This window comes from Podarcis filfolensis (assembly GCF_964270895.1).
Source record: "Podarcis filfolensis genome assembly, chromosome: 6".
Taxonomy (NCBI): Eukaryota; Metazoa; Chordata; class Lepidosauria; order Squamata; family Lacertidae; genus Podarcis; species Podarcis filfolensis.
The window spans coordinates 50,231,021-50,248,166 of NC_139609.1; the positions used below are offsets into that span (position 1 = coordinate 50,231,021).

At 39.8% G+C, this 17,146-nt stretch overlaps 1 protein-coding gene and 1 long non-coding RNA gene across 12 annotated transcripts in view; one reads left to right on the forward strand and one right to left on the reverse strand.

Moving 5' to 3' along the window:
- ST3GAL3 (ST3 beta-galactoside alpha-2,3-sialyltransferase 3) overlaps window positions 1-17,146 on the reverse strand; it is a 179,318-nt gene that overhangs the window by 138,939 nt on the left and 23,233 nt on the right. The window lies entirely within an intron of this gene.
- Window positions 1-17,146, forward strand: part of LOC310765208 — a 133,351-nt gene that overhangs the window by 18,052 nt on the left and 98,153 nt on the right. The window lies entirely within an intron of this gene.

Here is a 17,146-nt window from a genome sequence, read left to right on the forward strand (position 1 = left end):
CTTCCTCAATAAAATCAGTGTACTGGCTACACATTCAGCAAAGAAACTCTAACCACGGCATTTTTTGTGCTACATGTGCAGCTGATCAATCACACTGGAGTGAAACATTAAAAATACTTCTGGCCCAGAATTATATTCCTTCCAGGAAGGGGGTAGGCAGTCCTAAAAGAACCTAATTTTTGTCCCACAGCAGAAATTCAGTAGGGAGCAAGCTTCATGCTGCCTTTGAGGAGCTCCTAATGCCTCATAATTATTATTCAAATGTCTTGCAGTTTCTTTTCTGAGTTATTCCTATGCTGTGACAGAGAGAATGAAGTGCACTAGTCAAACAGGTTAGCAAATTACTGTGTCATAGAATACCCAAGTGCTACATTCCATCATGTGAGTAGAAGAAGGTATCTAATACATATGAAAGAGAAGCAAGGACTATGTTAGAGATAACATGTGCATTAAGAGCAAATGCCACCACAAGCATAGCTGTTTAAAATCACTACTGGAATTATATGGCCTCTTGAGTCTAAGGACGTTTTGTTTCAACACTGCCCATGGTTTAACTTCACAATGTAATAGAAAGATCATGGAGAGAAAGATTGTGGAAGCTAGTTGACAGATACAGAATTCAACTGATAAAATTCAAGATCATTCATAATTCCCTATTTCCAAAAAAGGGCAAGCAACATGGTGAAACCTAAAACCAGAAGGAACCCACAACAACAGTGGATGGAAGCTGGGAGGGAAGGGATGGACACTTTTATTATGTGAATTTTCCCAAGTTTGACTTAGATCCCAATATATTCTATGTTTTATAAGACTCATTTCCCACTTTCTTTTTCCTTGCAATATCCCTGAAGCCATTTGGACATATTCTGTGTCCAAAGGAATAATGATTTCAGCAGAATCATGTTTAGCAATAAACCATTTTTATTCCAAAGGTTTAGACTTGTATGTACAGATTGTATGCTGTATTGCAAAGAGTTCTGAGAATCACAAAATAAACCACAGGCCCCGCAGAGATACTTGAAGTTTAATAAAAGATTGATGCAGTTTTTGTATTACATACTGCAGGTAATCCCAAGCCAAATATAGTGATGGACCAACACTAATCTGGTGGCTCCTTTAAAGAAGTGCACACACTGGACAACAATGAAGAAATGTATTATCAAAACTGGTACATTCACCTAATGCAGAGCCAAACCATGGCTTAGCCCCAGATAGTGTAACAGCAGGAGGACCAAAGGAGGAGCACAATCGTCGATCAGGGAGTCCATACATTTGCTCATTCACATTAAAACAAAGTTTATTCAGTGTTGCATGCAAATCAGATCAGTGTTATGTAAGGTGTTCAATACTTTGATTCCATCTCAAAAATAAGATCACAAGATCAAAGAACAAAGAACAAAATTCCAGCTAGTAGCTCCTACTGATAAAGGTAGTTTCTCCAACCTCACATTGTAATTCACAAACTCAATGAAGTAATACTTTTTGTAGTGTCAACATCTATCATGCATATCTGCTCTAGACGTAAAGCCCACTTGACACAACAACATTAACTAGATTGTGGCTATTCCTAGAACTCCTATACACACACCATTATCTGTGAATAAATTCTTTAAAAAGCATGATTAACACATGATGTGTTGCTTCATGGACCAGTGCCCTGCTATTTCATGCAGTCAATGCTAAGTCTACTGCCAAATTCCCTTCTCCATTCCAAATTGGATTTAGTTCACAGAAATACTAAGATTGAAGCATATACAGGAAATGCATATGCATACACACAGCTTTTTAACTGTGTTACACCTAACACGACATTATTAGAAGCACAAAATAAAGCTTTAATTCACAAGTGAGAACATTAGGAAGAATTCTAGCTGTTAACGTCTAGAAGTTACTTATGTATTATTGTGCAAATGTGTTGATCTGAGAAACTCCTCCTTCACACAGAACCAATTCTGCATACATCATTGATTCAGTAGCAACCTGAAACAAAGGTCTACTCAAATATGGTCCTTTGCAAATAATCTGCTTGCAGTTGATATGGAAAATAATGAAAAGCAAACATCCAACTAGCAACAGTTAATTCCTGAACACACTGAGAAAATTTAATATTGAGATTGCTGTTAAAAGTCTTTATTAAGTCTGCTTTTCCAATCTGAAATTTGAGTCCCTCAGAATACATTTGTCAAAATCACATGTAACAATTTTGCATGTATGTTTTGTTTCTTTTGCAGTGATAGGACCACAATATTTTATCCATTCACTGACACCCCACTATTAAAAGGATAAACACACACACAGACTCTCTCTCTCTCTCTCTCTCTCTCTCTCACACACACACACACACACACACACACACGTAGTAAGCTAGCTGGTAGTAAATATGGTTATTAGAGCATAGTCAAGAAAATGTGTGCAGTAATCTGTCAAGAGGTAGCTTTGTCCACTTCACTGGTCCCTGCAGCCTAATATAACCACTTCCTATTAAAATTGCATGGGGACACCACACCATATATGCATTACCCCTTTTCTTCCCCCACTCCAATAGTAGGAGCTATGAGGAACTGCTCTAGCTACTAACAGTTCACAAGGAAGGCTTATTCTTCTTGTTCCCAGGCTTAGAGCCAGTTTGGGGTTGCTCAATACACACCCACACAAAAGCACCCAGCCAGTCTGTGGACTGCACCCATCAGTTTCAGGACCCTTGTTCAGATTCGTATCTGAAAATAATAATAATGTGGAATTCCATCAACTACTGAGCATCCTGTCTTGCTTTGGTGCTTCTTATTTGTCTGGGGTATGAATGCCCTGCATCAGTCACTCAGGGCTTTTTGGCAGTCACCCACACCTCCTCCAGAGTTATTACCACATTTATGGACCTTTGTTCAAAATGAACTGAATGCTGCCAACTGCACTGAAACACATGCTACAAAATTATTTATTCACATTGTCATCAGGTGGAACTGTTCCTTTATTTATTCTACTGTTCATAGTACTCTGCTTTCAAGAGAAATAAAAAGGCAACCTGTTAAGAGAGTCTTAACATCTAACAGGGATGTAGATACTTTAATCATTTGCTCAGGTATGGTCCAAAGTTCATTCAATTCCAATTGCTCTATTCCACATTACATAAAACTTACAAAAGCACAAGCAGCCACACAATGTGCAGATACAAATAAAACCTTTCCAAGTATTCCATCAGCCATACTTTTGCAGTGCTCAGGAATGTGAGATGACTTACCAACTGCAGTGACAACTCTGCAAAGGTGCAGAAACAACAGCCCTTTTGAGGCAACATAATCGGGGAGCAAACCATGCTAGTACAGGTACTGGAGAGCAATCCCTGCCAGATTCTACATACATACAAACTGTACACACACAGGATCTGTTCTGTTTATGAGGATAGGGCCTGCTGACACAATCCAGTGCTCTGTGTTCTCTCTCTCTCTCTCTCTCACACACACACACACAAACCCACTGAAGTATATATACCATGTATTATGTTTTTGAAAAGAGGGACACGGCAGAATTGAAACAGGGGGACTGGAAGCTACTAGCAAGTTAACTTATGGATTGAGCCTCAGTCAGGTTGCCTGTCCAAACTGACAGAAGAAAGGGGCCCATGGTGCATTTTTATTCCCTTTACTGAAGGAAAGCAGCAACAGGATCCAGCAGCCGGAAACATCTGATTGTAAAAAGCATTTCCAATAAATTCTGGATTTTCTACTTTAATAAACTACCTCCTTAAAATGAGATTGCTTTACAAAGTCTTACTCTGTGTGTGTTTCACTAAATTACCCCCATGGACCACAAAAGTTGGAGGTGCGCCTGTGAGGCCCAACTGAGAAGCATATGGACCTAAAGCAATTCTTTTATGTTAAAAATGCATTGAAAGATGGGAGTCATTAAGTTTATAAAGATGCAGAGTTGCTTCAACCTAAATTTACTGTGTACACTCACACGCACATAGACACTGTGAGATTGGTGAAAGCTATTCTAGCATGTTCCTTACTTGCTTTGAAGGGTAACCCCTGCAAAAAAAAACACAACACCAGGTTTTTGCAAGCTCACAAAACTGCTTCGCCAACAAAAGATGGCAGCCATCCAAGTAGACCCTGAAGGCTCTAAAGCAGGGATCAGCAAACATTTTCAGCAGGGAGACGGTCCACTGTCCCTCGGACTTTGTGGGGTGCCGGACTATATGGGGGGGGGGGAATGAACGAATTCCTATGCCTCACAAATAACTCAGAGATGCATTTTAAATAAAAGCACACGTTCTACTCATGTAAAAACACCAGACAGGCCCCACAAATAACCCAGAGATGCATTTTAAATAAAAGCAACACTCTACTCATGTAAAAATATACTGATTCCTGGACCTTCCACGGGCCGGATTTAGAAGGCGATTGGGCCGGATCCGGCCCCTGGGCCTTAGTTTGCCTACCCATGCTCTAAAGAAAGCATGAAAACTCATATTGTCCCATTTTAAAAAAAAAGTTTTTGATTCCACAAACAGAGTTTTAAAATTCAGAGTTTAAAAACACATTTCTCAAAATCCAAGAGCTGTCATCTAGCAAAATACATCTCTTATAGTTACCACATGATGCTCTTCCCACATAGTGAGATACACAGGTCATGCCTACATCTGCACACACAGAGACACATATGTGAGAACTTATTCTTTTTTTTGAAGTTCCCTGTACAGCCTGGTTCATTCATTCCATCTTTGCCTGAAGGAATATACAGGTAAACAGAGAGGATTCACTGAGGTATTGTATCTCAAACTGGTTGATAAAGAACAATAATTTTAACTGTTTATTGGTGTGTGTTTCAGAACCCAAAAGATGCTCAGCCAATTCAGTTGGTAAGGCCTTGGGCTTCCTAGGACCCTTGTGAATGAAGTAAAGAACCATTTTGCAACTGTTATTATTGTTCAATGTAATATTTTTTTAATTCTTTGGATACCCATGGCAATTATTCCAAATCAGGTTTATGCAGAATCACAAATGGTTTGTAACTAGTTTTTGAAATGTAAGCAGTAGTTGCAAGTTATGTAGAAATAAAATATGTGATTCTGTGAACTGTAAAAGGTGAGGAAGGAAAGCACAAGGAGTGAAAGCAAATTAAATAAACATGCAAATGTGCATGTTGCATGTGTGTACTACAAATTTCTTAGGGATATGCCCAAAGAGGAGATATGAAATCATTAGATCCCTTTGTCAAGTACAAGAGCAGGTCAAACATCAGCTTCTTAAAATAGTAATGTTTATCCCAAATTTAATAGTCCCCTATGAATCAAGGAAGATTTTCCTTAAACTTTGACAATGCCAGGCATCTCTCAAATGAACGTTCTTCCCATAAAGGCAACAATGCTTCTCAGTTTCTCAGAAAGGATTTTTGCAGCCAAAATCTCCCAAAACTTAAAATCTTCTGGCTCAGCTGCCTAGAAAATTGTCAGCGATTTCATTCTTGACAGCTTTACACAGATAAAGCTTGCCTGTCTCAATTCCGCTGACAATATGAACAAGCAGCAAGCAAGACTGAAGCACAAGAAAGAAGAGCGAAACAGGGGAGATAAACTAAACTATCTGGTGACTAAGAGCTCTCCCAGACACCCTTTCTGTATGAAGTGGCAGTGCCCCACTTCTCTCTTCATTACAAGGGCTTCAACAAGACATTTATTCAATGAAAGCTGACACTGAACAGATCCAGTCAATGCCTCTGGTTTTCTACTATTGCCCTCATGGATGCAGGCCTTGGCTGGCTGACTCACAACAGCTGTAACTTTGAACTGCAAGTTGTAAGATGTTCCTGGCCCTCCGCTGCCTTACATGATCATTGCCCCAAGCTGGGAGTGAACATACTTTGCAGAGAGAAAAAGGCATGACATACAGAGACCAAAAGCAGCATGCAATATTTCTAAACTAAAAATTACAAACACATTAGACTTGTGCTTCCATAAACCCAGTGACCTATGGTGTAATAAATAATAAAGTAAAAACAGATCCACAAATCAAGACACTTGCATTTTAGGAATAAAAAAGCCACAGTTCAGGGCTAAAGTTCAGGGTCAGAGCTGTCCTCCTTGGCTTAAGGGTCGTTTGACAGAGATACTTGGTTTGAAAGCCTGCGAGCTGAAAAACTAAGCAAGCCCACTGCAGCTCTGACAAGAGGCCAAGAAACTCAAATGAAAGAAAATTCCCACAAATGGGAGCATGATCTCAGAGCAGAAAAGGATCTGCTTCATGGGAAAAGTTTGGACATTTTAAAAAAGCCAGAGACCAGGCTCTGCGAGTTACCAGTCAGCTCTGTAAGCAGCATGGCTGTGAGACTATTAAACAAGAGCAGATGACAAGGAAGCAAACTACTCCAGCCCTAGACAAATAGAGCTGGAACATTTTCAAAAAGAACCACATTCCTTGCACCGTACTGAGTATGAAAACCAAACCACAATGTGGCCTTTCAAATTAGCACTTGGGAAAGACATGATCTAATGAGAAGAATAACATCCTATGTCATCCAGAAGTGTAAATGCAGAGAAATGTTTTATCTGATCAGAGTACCATGAGGATTAGCAACAAATATCTGGAAGCCCTGCGGTAAGTCACCAAGTCTCTTCTACATCAGCTGTTCATGTTGCAGAGTTCCTGTATAAGCCCCAATAAGCAGGGGGAAGTGTCAGCTTCACTTGGTAGCAACCACCATCTATTCAATCAACAGTATAATAATAGGGTGTTCTGTTCCAGCAGAGATTTGCAAAAGCATGAGGCTTATAGGAAAACTGAGCATGAGATCTTCACAGGAAAGACATTTGACAGGTTTGTTGGTCCCACCCACCTACTGAAAGGTCACACATGTATGTGCATCTAGTGTCTTCAGCGCACAGAATGTTGAAAGCTGAAGCTGCATATCATTACTCTTGCATTTGACAGTTAAGTTATTTTGTTTTGTGGTGCCTACCTCTTTTGCATAATTTATACTCTTCCATTCCATATTTGAATAGTTTTATGTATTTTATAATTGTGGTGGTTTTCTTTGGTTCTATAATTGTATATTTGAGTGCTGTCACCCACCTTAGGACTTTATGGTGAAGGGTAGGTAAGAAATCTTATAAATGAATAAGTGCGTGTACAAACACACACACATATTCATCACAAATGAACTAAGAGATGTTTGAGGTCACAGAAGAAGCTCAATAAAACCATGAAAGCCCTGCAAGAATTGAGAGTTCTGTATTGTTTATTTGCCCATACACCTTCACAGAGCATCTCTTGTGATTCAGTATAAATAACACTTCCATTTCTCTAGTCAAACCTGTCACTAAACCTCTCATGAATAACCCTTCAGAAATAGGAGCTGCCCACACAGTTTAGCCATGAATTCTTGCTCAAAACCCTGGAAAAAGGCAGACCTGAGAAGGTATCTGTCATTTCCTCCCAACCACTTCTTGGAATATTTCCACCCACCTGTTAATGTCAGGCACAGAGGCAAGGTATCATGCTCTCATGGGATTGGCAAGCTTACAGTTATGTCGGTTTACTGGGCTATTTCCAGTACCAGAGCACCTCATAAATGGCAGCAGTTATTTTATTAATCTTAGTATTATGAGGCAGCTGCCTTCCCTCTTCAATTCAATTTTCATTGAAAAGTTTCTGTAGTTAAAAGATTTCCAAGTCAGCTCAAGGCTGAAAGGGAATCTCTTATGGAAAGCATCCCTTTTGGGACATGTGTGACAAAGATATACTGCTCTTCACTGACAGTAATGTTGGGAAGAATGTAATTCTAAATGTATTTTTTTTAAAAAAAAGTAGAGAAAGAAGGAGAGAAACAACAGATAATTCTGCTAGGTGTGGGAATATAAAAACTGACCATTAAGATCAAATGGAATACTGAATTAATGTTTCCAAATGATTCTTTTGAATATGTTGACAGTTTGCGGGAATCTAAATCTATAAGCATATTCATTATCCCTTACACTATTTTCAAATTATGAAACAAACATTATTGACTAAGGCTACAATCCTGTACCTGTTTACCTAGAAGTAAGCCCCTTTAAAACCTATGCTATTTCTTCTGAATAAACATGTAGAGGATTGTTCATTTCTCAAAACAAAAAGATGCCTGACAGTACAGGCATCTTTTTCAGTCTTGATTCAGTCCCAAACACAGAGCCTTGCAACCAAGGGTTTCACTCTTAATTTGAGCATTATTTGAAATTGCACTAATGCATTGGGGTGGGAACTGCACGATTCCACTTGCTTACTATGCCTCCACTGATGCGCACAGGAGGCATATTAGTGGCACATATAGAGGCAAGGAGAAAGAGAAGTGGGCACAAGCAAGATACAATTCTAACGAGCAAATGTAGCAAGTACAGAGGCTTGAGGGTTTGGCTTACTCTAGCACATCAAGCCCTTACAGCTACCAGAAGTCTACCCATCCTCACAAAAGCTATTTATGTCCCTTCAAAGGGGAGCCTCCCTTAGAAGACTAGAAAGCTCGGTCACACAATGTCCAAGACAGCTTTCTAGATGCATATGGGAATCCACTTTCAAGCTAACAGAAGGGAATAGGAAGGCTCCAACAACTTTATAGCAAGGGCTGCAAGCCCACTCCCCAACTGCTCTAAGCAATTTTTCACAGGTTTCAACTTGTCATCAGGGATTCCAAATGCAATAATATATAGCAGCAGTGCCCTCTACTGGCATAAGGAACAAATAGCTAAGCACTTGCTCTCTTTTGCTCTCTTTTTGCCTTCAAAAGCTATAAAACATCAATTTCTCATAGGGCACATTCTCCAACATAAATATCCCGAGGGTAACATTAGTGGGCTTTAATCTCTTGGAATGAAGTGACATCATCACAATGAACATAGACTATAAGATGTCTATGTAGAGGCAAACCTAATCTGGAACACATTTATGCAACTGGTACACACAAAGCCAACTAACATCACAGGACTGGATCCTGAGTTGCCTTTCCATGAACAGAAGGGTTCCTTCTGTTCACGGATAGGACTGCAATCCAGCAAAGACTCCCACTGGGGGGAATGGGGGCAGGCCATTTTCATAGACAACTTTTCCTTTGCAGCCTCCTCACCACCTCCCACACTGTTCCAGAGTATCCCCACAACTATAGGGGGAAACAATGAAAATAATTTGCCAGCAGAAGCATCCCAGGAGCAGAATTTTGCTTGTGGAAATGCTGGATTTAACCCTTATGTGAAATGTTAGTTCTTGGGTGAGCAAATAATTAACTTCAGAAGCAGGTCTTTTATGTTCAGTATTCAGTTCTGAAGTCCTTTCCTCTCAATTTTCACTTAAGTATCTAACCCTGAATATTAGTGTTAAGCAGGCAGAAGTCCTCTTTGACAATACACAAAATATATTGCTGGGAGGAGCATAAAAGTAAATATGAAACTTTAAAGCATGCAACAGCTTCTAAGAGGCACACTGCAGCCTATCAAGTTGGTTTCTCATTTCATTTAGTCCTGCAACTGGGCTATGAAGTCGTTCGCCTTTGCCAGACCTAACCTATGTAAACTTTATGGACAATTATATTTCCCCCCATTAACTATAGAGAAGAAAGAGTAAAACTAATTGCACGAAGGAACTGCTTTTAAAAGTTCACTGAATATCCAACATTTGCTAATGTCCTTTTAAATGTCGCTACTTAGGGTTGTGCCCGACTAAATCACTGAGCACAAGTGGAAGGACTTCCACATATAAAATGCAACTTCTTCTACCTCTCCCCTCCCCAGGCACCCCCAGATCAGGTCTGGGAGTTCCCCAACTCTTGGGAGTATATGGGGGGAGAACAGGAAAGTTCCATTGTGCGAGCAGAAGTCATTCCACATTTGTAATTATTTAGTTGGACAAAACTCTTACTTACTTTCCTTTTACACTTAGTTTTAGGGCCACATCATACATTCTTTGCTGTCATGAGCCCTGCAGCACTGTCCGGATCAGGCTTGAGTTGGCAAATTCCGAGAAATAAGGAAGAAATGGGAAGCAGGGGCTGAATTGTAGGAACGTAGGTTGGAGAAGATGGGGAGCTCATCTTTCCACCCCAACTTCAGTCACTTTGGAAAGGGGAGCAGAGATGCTGGCTCTCCCCTCTGACATTCCTGTGGAATGCTAAGCCGCAGTGGAGGCTGGAGAGGATTTTGATCAGCTGAGGAGGGAGGCTGAACCGGAGACAGAAACAACTAAAGCAGAACCAGAATAGGAAGGTGCAATCTTGTTGCCTAGAACCAAGCACCCCCTTTGGTGAGATCAGACCTCTTGTCCTGAGAGAGCACGAGCTTGCAATTTTGGCATTCCCACAAGTGAGAGAATCTCACAAGGGAACATGGCATGCCTTGTCTTTAAAAGCTTGGCAGGAGGAAAGCGGAACCTTGATGGGACATCTTCATCACCTTCCACCTAGTTCTGAACTTCTTGCCCTGCTCCTGAACTCCTGAATCATGACTACCAAGTCAGTAACATTACTTTGCCAGAATAAATATCTATTTCTTACCTGCAAGTAATAACTTCTGTCTGTATGTGTTGGGTGGGAGCCAGGACATTTCCTATCAAATATACATGTGGCAAGGAACAGTGGCTAAATCTCCAACTCCCTGGCACATAATACATGCTGTGGTAAACACATATGTGTTCCACCAATGTTACATGTATGTCAATAAATTGCAGTGTACCTATGTGCAAAGTGGCTTTGAGGTCATGGAGCAAGAGTCCAGTAACACTGCTTAGGATTAGCAGTTTGGAATTTCATGAACTTTCAAGAGCAGATTTGTTGAAAATCAATATACGTTTTCATTAAGCAGAGTATCTTTATTCAGAGCTGAGTGTTCACCTTACTAAGAAATGGGTAATTCCAAAGAAATATGGATTTTACATCCATAATCAAGTAGGCAGGTTTTGAAAACAAACTCCTGTACTATTCACACAAAAAGATGAGTGAAAGTGAAGGAACATGGAGTACATATTTCTATTTAAAGGATCCCTATTTCTGAAATGCTTGTTTCTGCCAAGTGTCAATATAAAATATATTCCTTCCCAGTATACATTCATCCATGACAAAAGGTCACAATAACTCTGGGATAGTCCCATGACTTCTCTAAAAATGACCCCAGCAAATATGTAAACAATACAGAAGGCGACACGTCCTCCTGAATATCCCCAATAAAAATATATAATACATTTACACCACAAAGAGCGAAACACAGGCTACATATAGTTGTCCCCCTGCCCCATGTGGCCAGCTGGATGCCTCTCAGTTTTCTACTCCTGTCAAATTTACCAACCGCCTCTGCCACTAAATTTGCCATGGCCACAGCTGCATTTGGTACCGTCCCTGCCACCAAAGCAACTTCACTTTTGCTAACCACCCATTACTTAAAAAAAAACAATCAAAGAAAACACCCCTCCTTTACAGAACTGAGCCAACGTTGCCACTTCTGTCTACCCTACTCTTTGCTTCCTCCAACCATAGATGTGCCAGGTAGAGCATCTATACAACACTTTACCTTGCACACTCGATGATCAAAAGAGAAGAAAGACAACAGCAAGATGTAGCAAGAGTCAGCAAGATCAGAATGGAACTCAGCACTGCAGTGAAGAAAGACAATCCAAACGAGGGACAGCAGAAGTAAGCACTTGCCAGAGATAGGGAGTGGAGTGGGGAGATAAAGGGATACAGTCATACCTTGGATCCCAAACGCCTTGGGAGTCAAATGTTCCAGCTCCCAAACAATCGAAACCCAGAAGTGAGTGTTCCAGTTTTCAAACATTCTTTTGGAACCCGAAAGTCCGACGGGGCTTCTGCAGCTTCCGATTAGCTGAAGGAGCCAACGTTTCCAAATGTTTTGGAAGTCGAATGGACTTCCGGAACGGATTCCGTTCGACTTCCAAGGTACAACTGTATATGGATTTTTTTTAAAATACCATTGCATGTCTCCTCTCATGCTGAGATAAAAGTGTGTTTGTGTTTGATGTGTGTGTGTGTGTGAGTGAGTGAGAGAGAGAGAGAGAGACAGACAGACAGACAGACAGACAGACAGACAGACAGACATTGGTGGGAAGGGGGAAGGTTATGGGGAATGAATGTGTCTGTGTGTACGTGTGCAAATGAGTATGTGGTCCCTGATCTACCACCACTACCTCTGGCTCTTAGGGCCAAAAAAGTTGCCCATCCAACTTTATGTGCATGTGAATTTAGCCTTCAATAAATGTATTTAATAAGCATAATTGATTCTGGCAGAAATACTTTGTTTTAAGAATAATTCAGAAAAAGAACTCCTAAATGGCAGGGACCACATTTTGATACAGTGCTAAGGCACAAGCTATGGCTTGCTTAACCATGCTGTCCATAAGCTGTGTGTTGGCACATGCAGCTCAAGCTCTCCCACTTGACTCCGATCTTAGTCAAACAGGGAAATAAACCCTGGAGCAGATGGGTTAGCAATACATGCAACCCAGCACTTGTGCTTTGTTTCCCTCCAAACAAGACACAATCTGTGCATCCTCTAAGTATGCACAGAATCACAGGCTACGGGCACTTGAAATCTGTGTTTAGGCTCAAAGAAAAGTTTCCAGGCTTTTGTTGCCAAGGCTTCTCCTCTTACCTTTCATTACCAATCAGGCATTTATGCCTAATGTATAGTAAATAAACTCTCTAAAGGAACTGAAGGTATGCACTTGGGACAGCAGTTGAAAATCATGCCAATAACTGTTTAATACTGAATAAGTCCATATGACAAATATTTATTTGTTTCGTTAAGCCAGTATGAGGCAAAAACCTTAAGTGCATTTGAGGGTGACTCAGGAGGGGAAAACTGGAAACAAATGCTGAATTTGTAAAGTACTTACAACACTGATTGCAAAAAGAGAACAGAGTAAAACAACCCAGATTTCTGTGGGCAGTCAGCGTGGAAAATAAGTGGACATATTTCCTTTTTATTTAAATCTATTTGCTTCTTGGATAAAAGCTCCCAAGATATATGACTCCAGAATGCAGAGGTTAGAGTCCCGGCATGCACAGTCCAGTATGCATGGATATAAATATATTAAACAGGGAGCTCATTTGCCCTTTTTCAGGCTCCAATTCCTTGTATATTTCAGGAAACATTGTAAGTAACCACTATATGCACTGAACTCAGAAGAGACTTTCTTCCATGTGGACAGCGTAATATGGGAACTGGGTATCATACTATCAATGACAGTGACACATGGGTTGATTATCCCCCAAAATATGCAACGTGTCTAACCAAAAAAGCTTTATACCAAGGGCATCAAATCATCATCAATAAACAAATTAGAACCATATTAAATTTAAAAAGTCATTTATAGTTAAGAGACTTTTGCTTACAGCAATTGCAGAACAAACAGAGAATATGTAACAGAGTCCTTTCTCATGGTATTCCTGTTCATACCATCAATGAACTGCATAACTGTTTAATTCTCAAGACTGAATTGAACATATCCTAAAGTTTCTCCATTCATTCCTTGAAATATATTTCTGAAATTGTCAGGCTGCCCTGTCCCCTTTTCTGCTAATTTTTCAGAAATTATTTAGGACTGCTATTTGCACAATCTTGACTCCCAGTGTTACTGAATACAGATTCAAGACCACTGTACCCAGCGTTACTCACTGTACCCTACGTTACTCACTGAGCTTCTGCAGTGCCCATTAAAGACTGGTGATCTTGTGGTTATTCAGTATTTTGAAAAATGAAATGGCAATTTTTATTTGTTGATTTTAAAAAAATGTATCAAATCAAATGAAGCACACAATTTCTGAATTTGCAAAACAGATCACAACTACCAAAGCTAAAGGATCATTGCCTTTAATTTACCAGTTACTAATAACGAAAGTTTTACAAAAACAGAAATCATTTTAATTCCAATTGCAAGAACAGTCAGCATAAGATGTTTGTTTATATTCTAGAACCAACAAAACCTATTTGCACAAATTTGAAAGGGGGGGTATGTATTATTTAATGCCACATAATTTGAATAAGATCTACAAAACCAATACACATACTTTATAATATGGAATTTGTATACCGCTTAAACATAAAAACTTCTAAACGGCTTACTAAGGAGAGATAAAAACAAGTTAACCTAAAAAAATTATGAAACTTAGATCAAATCAGCAGTTTGAAATATACATTATAAAATAAAATTACACATGAAAACAAAACGGTTTTTAGCTGGCACTGAAAATAACATAGTGAAGGTGTCTGCCTAATGTCAGTAAGCAAGGGGTTCCAGAGTGTTGGTGCTGTCAAGCAAAAATAGTAAATGTGTATCTATGTTTTTCGGTATTGAGAATCTTCATATATATTCCATTTATTTATTACATAGTCTATCACCTCTTCCTTTTATTTGGGGGTTCTTTATTATATATGTATTGATAATAATGTATACAAATTTTAAAGAAACATTAGATATTTCCAACATTCCCCAATAAGGAAAGTATAGAAAGAGCAACAATAAAACCAGATTAAGCAGAAGCACAGCAATTCTCTAATAGGACTGTGGACATAGCACAATCTTCAAGAAATAGCAAGCAGATCCAGCTGTTGAACTGTCCTGGTTACATACTGGTCTCTGTCCAGCCCTCCCACAGCCACCACACAAGTAAATCAAAACACATCTGTGATCAACACCAACAGCCCAGGGCTGTAGTGGAACATTTTCAAATGCAGTAAAAGGTTTCCATGCAAAAATTCCTAATAAGGAACATAGCTAGGTTGTCAAATGGAACTAATTACTATTTGCATCTTGCACCTCCTGAGATGGCTCTGGCCTCAGGAAGGTATCAAAATAGAGAGCCAGTGGTCTTTAAACATATCATCCAGTATTCAAAACAGCATTTCAGTGGAAAGATTGGGGGACGTACACCACACACATTCCCTGGTGATGGCAAAAGCTTAGTTTGTAAGTACTTTGATTATTAAGTGTTTAGGTTGAGGCCCCACTGTAATTCAGGAAACTGAAGTTTACCACAAGCAAGGAGTAGCAAAGTAAAGAAAACTTTACTATTTGGGGGAGAAGGGGCACATTTTTTTAATGTGCAGGAGGTGGTCAGGGTTGAAACAAGAGAATATGTTTCTGTTCCATTAAAGGAAAGCAGATTACTTTAAAAAGCAAAGTGCAATGTGTACTATAATAATGTGGAGTCATTCCAACTACTCTGCCTCCAATTTATCTTTTCAGTTTGGAATACTGAAAAAAATCTTGAAAAGCACCTGGGAGACAGGTAGATAGAAGAATAGTGTCAGGATGTTTTATACCAAAGGTAGGAAAGCAAGAATGTTACATTAATAATCAAAGCTGCAGCGCAGAAAACCAAGCAGAAAGAACATCATTTCATACTGTTTCACACATATTTGCAGGTAAAAACTCGGAAAATCAGAATATCGTGGAAAACTTCATTTATTTCAGTAATTCAACTTAAAAGGTGAAACTAATATATGAGATAGACTCATGACATGCAAAGTGAGTTATGTCAAGCCTTTATTTGTTATTGTGATGATTATGGGGTACAACTGATGAAAACCCCAAATTAACAATCTCAGAAAATTAGAATATTGTGAAAAGGTGCAGTAGCTATTCAATCTATAACACCTGCAATGGGTTCCTGAGCCTTTAAATGGTCTCTCAGTCTGGTTCAGTAGGAAGCACAATCATGGGGAAGGCTGCTGACTTGACAGTTGTGCAGAAAGTCATCACTGAGACCCTCCATAAGGAGGGAAAGCCTCAAAAGGTAATTGCAGAAAAAGTTGGATGTTCCCAAAGTGCTGTATCGAAGCACATTAATGGAAAGTTATGCAGAAGGGAAAAGTGTGGAAGAAAAAGGTGCACAAGCAGCAGGTATGACCGCAGCCTGGAGAGGATTGTCAGGAAAAGACCATTCAAGTGTTGGGTACTTTCACAAGGAGTGGACTGAGGCTGGAGTTCGTGCATCAAGAGCCACCACAGAGAGACAGATCCTGGAGATGGGCTTCAAATGTTGTATTCCTCTTGTCAAGAAACAACGTCAGAAGTGTCTTACCTGGGCTGAAGAAAAAAAGAACTGGTCTGTTGCTCAGTGGTCCCAAGTCCTCTTTTCTGATGAGAGCAACTTTCGCATCTCATTTGGAAACCAAGGACCCAGAGTCTGGAGGAAGAATGGGGAGGCAGATGCTTGAAGTCCAGTGTGAAGTTTCCACAGTCTGTGTTGATTTGGGGAGCCATGTCATCAGCTGGTGTTGTTCCACTGTGCTCCATTAAGTCCAGGATCAATGCAGCCGTCTACCAGGAGATTTTGGGGCACTTCATGCCTCCTTCCACAGACAAGCTTTATGGAGATGCTGACTTCATTTTCCAGCAGGACTTGGCACCTGCCCACACTGTCAAAAGTACTAAAACCTGGTTCAATGTCCATGGGATTACTGTGCTTGACTGGCCAGCAAACTCGCCTGACCTGAATCCCATAGAGAATCTATGGGACATTGCCAAGAGAAAGATGAGAGACATGAGACCAAGCAATGCAGAAAAGCTGAAGGCTGCTATTGAAGCATCCTGGTCTTCCATAACACCTCAGCAATGCCACAGGCTGATAGCATCCATGCCACGCCGCATTGAGGCAGTAATTGATGCAAAACCAAGTACTGAGTACATATGCATGCTTCTACTTCTCAGAGGTCCAATATTGCTCTATTTGCAATCCTTGTTTTGCTGATTTCATTTAATATTCTAATTTTCTGAGATTGTTAATTTGGGGTTTTCATCAGCTGTATGCCATAATATCACAATTATAACAAACAAAAGGCTTGACATATATTACTTTGCATGTCATGAGTCTATCTCATATATTAGTTTCACCTTTTAAGTTGAATTACTGAAATAAATGAACTTTTCCACGATATTCTAATTTTCCGAGTTTCACCTGTATGTTCCATCCATAGAGGAGGAATCAGGATTAAACAGAATTTTTAGAGAATGCCAAAAAAGGAAATCTACTGCCCTCAAGTGGTAACAAATAGCTACTTTGAGACACTGAACATTAAGCTTTTTCCACTATACGAAGGGCTTTAAAAGATTGCTTAATGAGACTGATACTGTGTGTGCCATGATTCTGCAACACAGCACAGAAAAAGCAA